General features: G+C 40.1%; 1 non-coding gene across 1 annotated transcript; it reads right to left on the reverse strand.

The window, feature by feature from the left end:
- Window positions 1–4,736: 4,736 nt before the first annotated feature.
- Window positions 4,737–4,809, reverse strand: TRNAG-CCC (transfer RNA glycine (anticodon CCC)). The gene has a single exon. It is a non-coding gene; the product is annotated as a tRNA-Gly (tRNA).
- Between the last annotated feature and the right edge of the window lie 480 nt (window positions 4,810–5,289).

The following is a 5,289-nucleotide window of genomic DNA, read 5'->3' on the forward strand; positions in this document are numbered from 1 at the left end:
GGTATTTTTATTATTTATTCATAAAACATTTATTGTTCCATTCAATAAATATGTTCAATATTTAGGTATATATTTTTTCTTTTGACCACTCTGCATGGCTGGTAGGATGTTAGTTCCCTGACCAGGGATTGAACCTGGGCCCTCGGCAGTGAAAGCATGGAGTCCTAACCACTGGCCCATCAGGGAATTCCCTATATTTTCTAATTTCCATTAAGATTCCTTTGATGACTTATGATTTATTTTAGTGTTTGATAAATTCCAAATGAGTGAATTTTTTTCATGTACCTTGTTGTGACTTATTTCTAAAAGGAGATTGTAGTAAGAAAATGTGTTCTGTATGGAACCACTTCTTTGAAATTAATGTTATCTTTAATAGACCCACATCCTAGTTCAGTTTGGCTACATCTTGGTCCTGACTCAGAAACTTCTGGGCACCTAGGTACTTAAATTCCAGCTATGCATAATTTATACCTTGGTTTTGCAAAAAGATTAGATTAATAGATTAGACTAATTTTTTTATTTAATAGTTTCTTATATTTCATTTCTGCCTCTGGAAATACTTGTTTTATTTCCTGCCTGAAGTCGAGGTGTTAATGTACGTTCTCTGCTCTTGGACTCTGTTCTGTCCAAGCTGAAGCTTGAGGACAGGTGACTGCCTCGACTGCCAGTTTGTTTCAGCTTAGCCGATGGGCAGGGGTTCATGCTGTGCCTGCAGCTGCTTCCTTTCAGTGGCATTTGTTAATTAAGCTGTTTAATTTTACTTTCTTAAGGACTGATTGAAGAAAAGGAAAGAAAGAAAATTTTAGTTTGTGGTTATACCAGCATCTTTTAGCCTAGTGCTTATTTTGCGTATCCATTTCATTTTTGTTTTGTTTACAAAAAGTAGCATTGACTTGAAAATTATCAAAATTAAATAATGAGTCAGAAATTAAATTTTATCCTTCCCCTAACGTCTCAGGTATTGGTAATTGAAGGGGTCTGGGCATCATGGTTTGTGTGGGGAGGCAAGTCTTTTTAAAAGAAAGAGTATCTTATCTGGGAAGCAGAAGACCTGGGTTCAGATATTGCCTCTCTGCCTTTTGTCAGGTGACTTTTGACAAGTTGTTTAGTTTCTGTGAGTCTCGGTGTCCTTACCTATAAAGTCTAGTATTTATAATCGCAGCCATTGAGGGTATTTATGCAGCTACTGTGTAAAGCTTGGACAAATGTGAAGTGCTAGGATCAGGATCTTTACCCGACTTACGGAGTGTTTTACTCCTAAAGGCTAAGTCTTTTCCACTTATGTGTTTCCCTGGTTTGTTTTTGAGCTGATCTAGTCAGTTCATTCATTTGTTCAGCATTTATTAAACACCTGTCTTGTGCCTCATACAGTATTAAGCCCTGGTGATACAGACAAGAGGGGAGTGGGACTGGTTCAGGGGCTCTGAGGACTGGCGGGCGTGTCCCCATTGATGGTCAAGCTCTGGCGTCGGCAGACTTTCTCTGTTAAAGGCCAGATGGTGAACACTTCAGGCTTTGCAGGCCGCATATCGCCTGTCACATATTTTTTTCCCCTCTTTAACCCTTTACAAAAGTAAAATGCATTCTTAGCCAAGGAACCATACAAAAACTGGTTGTGGACCAGATGCAGTGGCCTCTGCAGGTTCTAACTGTCTGAAAGGATCTGTAGAAGTCGAGTGGAAAATGGGAAGCAGGAAGGGCCTTCAAGACAGGACCCACCCTTTGCAGCGGTGTGGAGGCGTGAGGGGTCAGGGTTTGTGGAGCTGAATGTCTCTGTCACATCTGGAGTACAGGACAGGTTGGGTAGAGGAGGAGGTGAAGTTGGCGTTATAGGCAGGATCAAAGCAGTTTGTACTTGATTCTGATATAGAACAGATTTGTACGGTTGGAGGAGGTTTGGACTGGATCAGCGTGGGTGGTGTTACAGTAAAGCAGTTGAGAAGGGAGAGGAAGCACACATTTGTCACTCAGGAAATGGCTGCCTGGTGTCACTCGCTAGTAAAGTGACGGGCAGAGTTCAGATGGTCCAGTTCCACAGCTTGTGTTCTTTTAATCATACAATTATGTTGTACAGATAAATGAAGAAAGCCTTGATCAAGGGCATGACTGAGGAACGGGAGAGAAGGGGACTGATTTGAAACCTGTTTCTGAGTTAATCTCCAGGCCTCGACCAGGCAAATGACGCGGCAGGGCCGCGAGAGGGGTCCAGGGTAACTCTGGGACAGCTCCCAGATTTCTCCTGGGGTGACAAGTTCATGAAGCTCTCTTTGCTCTTGAGTTTACTAGGGATCACAGTTGCTTTGAGGAGGAAACATTGTTTCCTAGGTCCATGAGCCCCAGAAATTTAGTTGTAAGCAGAATTGTGTGTAAATGTGTGTTGTTTTTCCCTGGGGAGAGAACTCTAGGGCTCTTGTTGGATTATTAAAAGGGAGCCCAGCACCCAGGGGGAGTGGCTCCTTGTTGTTAGCTTGTATGCTTCTAGCACTCTTCAAAGGTTTAAGCTAATCATCCCAAATCACAGGGGTTTTACTTTAAGTGTAATACATCCCAAACTGCCAGCTAAACCCCAAACACATGCAGCCCCTCCGAAGTGGAACTGTATCCCCAGCCTTTCCTCCCCTCCAGAGACAAAACAAGACACGTTTTGGTACATAGAAGGCCGGCCAGGTGTGTGGGACTCCAACGGTCCTGGAATGTTTTCAACATGCTGTTGTACGTTAGAGCTGAAGTTTACGTACTGTTAGGCATCTCTTAATAGTCACATGGCTGTGAGAGATGGACAGGTGTCACCTTTAAGTAGGATTTGCTAGCACCAAAAATGAGTGTAGTTTCTTCCTAGGAATGTGTAACCTCAGGCCCTCAGCTAAATTAAGGAGGCCTAATCAGGCAGGAGGTTCTGAGGGCTCAGAGGTGACTTCCCAGGAGCTGTGTGTGGGCAAGACTTTTCCCTGGGCAAGGTTCATGCTTTACTGCACAAAGCCTAGAGAAGTTAATTATTATTTCTGTCATTACTAGGGAGTTCAAGGAATTATTGCCTTTGGATAGAAGATATGTTTTGCAGCCACACGCAGTATAATTCACCACAAAACTGAAAAATCAGAATTTCTACACCAAAGTAAAGATGTCTCCAGAAGTGTGTCATCCTTGACACCTGTCCTAATGTTTTTATAAGGGACTTGAATAAAGATCAGGAGTCATGCTGGGAGACAGCTCACTTTTAGGATCAGAATTTTAAAATATTTTGACAGGTTGTAATGAAGTGCTGAAATCAATAAGGTAAAATTAAAATTTATCAGGAATAAATGTAAAATGCAGACATAAATCAAAAAAGATCAACTGAGAAAGTTGAAGATGGGTGAAATATGTCTTAACTGCACCTGTGTGTCGAGGGAAGGGGGACTTAGTTGACTAAAACGGATTGTCAAACATTTCTGTAAAGGCACACTGTTTCCATAAAAGGAAATATCTTACGTTTTTCAGACTAATAGGCAAAATCAAGGATATTATGTAAATACTTCTATAGTAAGAGAACACAGAATTTCTACAAATTTCTCATGGACAGAATTCAAATTATAACTGAGTATAATTTTTTTTATAATACAGGTCCACTAATGAGAAGAATGGGATTCTCTTCTGGGGGAGGAAGGGGATAACACTTTCCTTAATTGGAGTTTTGAAGTTACCACTCCTTGTCATTGGAGTCAGTTACAGATATTCATCTCTTAATGCTGATCTGCCCAGGAGGTTTTATGTGTTTCACCTTTGAAAATGTCTTTATGCCGATAGGTACTCTCAAATCCTGATATCAGTGCAGGAGTATATCATTTTAATTGAGCATATTCATTGCTTGGAAGGCATTTATAGAATCCTGTTAGGTTCTTCTTGATATTTGCCTTTTAGCATGTCATTATATTGCAGATTAATCACTTCCAATTGATGGTTAGAGGGGCGCCTCAACTGCATAGTTAAATGGATTTTGAAATATGTAAATTTTCATTATACTTGCATCAAGGTTCAAAAAATGCTGCTGTAGCTTAAACTCAGAAATGTAACTGCTGTGAATTTGTGTGGGAATGAAAATCTCGCTTGTCGTTGTAACTTTTGATAGCACAGGGAGAGTGTAAAGAAGTGTGGTGTTACTTGTGACTCAAACATTGGCTGTCATTGAAATGACTTTACTGCAGTAGAAGTCTCATATAAGCACTGTTGTGCCTTGTAATTTTAGGCTGAAGTCATTAAGAAATATTATCAGGTCTTTAGCAACAGCTAATTTCACTGAATACAATTTTTCAATTAACAGTGATAGTTGAAGGAAGGTCTTTTTCAGAAAAATTTCAGTCATGGCTCTGAGGTCAACAAGTCACAACAAAACCTAGCCCCAGTCATTAAACTGCTGTATGGGAGGACAAGTCAGGATGTTTCAGTGAAGTTCGCTGTTGACGCTACTGGTTCAGTAGCACATAACATATTAAAATACTTTGCACAGAGTACGTGCCGCTGAAGAATACAATGAATAACCATAGTTTAAATAACTATGTTTAAAAGCTTTACAGGTTTTAAAAGCTGTAAATGTATAGCTTACATTTTCATAATCTTTGTAAATTTGTCCAGCCAACCCTTCTTCTGCTTCCCATGTTTTGTTTTGTTTTTTTAATATTTATTTATTTATTTGGCTGTGCTGGGTCTTAGTTGCAGTATATGGGATCTTTAGTTGCGACATGAGATGTGGGATCTAGTTCCCTGACCAGGGATCGAACCTGGGCCCCCTGCATTGGGAGTGCAGAGCCTTAACCACTGCACCACCAGGGAAGTCTCCCAATAAATTTGATTAAAATAAAAAATAATGATTTTTCATGGCAAATATCACCATAAACAAAGTCATAAGACAATCGACAGACTGGAAGAAAATATTTGCAACATACATTATAGATAAAAGACCAATCTGCCAGTATATAAGTAATTTAAAAATTGAGGGGGAAAGAGGGAAAAAGCAAACATTAAAAAGCCACTGGACCACCAGGGAAGTCCCTCCCCATGTATTTTTACTGTCATCATTTGTATTCCACTTCAGGTTGTACTAAATTAGTGTTTTCTCCAGTTCTTTGAAAATATTCTCACCCGTAGTTCCACATACACTATTCTTGGAGGCCAGTTCCTCAGTAACATTGGCTCCTTGAATAAATAGCCGAGCAGTGTGGGAACCATCTGTTGATGCATCAACAGCCAAGGAAAGCCGCCCAGAATTATTTCCCTTGTTCTTTAATTGATTATTGATGTTGTTTCCCATGT

The sequence above is a fragment of the Lipotes vexillifer genome, unplaced genomic scaffold (assembly GCF_000442215.2).
Source record: "Lipotes vexillifer unplaced genomic scaffold, Lipotes_vexillifer_v1.1 scaffold394, whole genome shotgun sequence".
In the NCBI taxonomy this organism is placed as follows: Eukaryota; Metazoa; Chordata; class Mammalia; order Artiodactyla; family Lipotidae; genus Lipotes; species Lipotes vexillifer.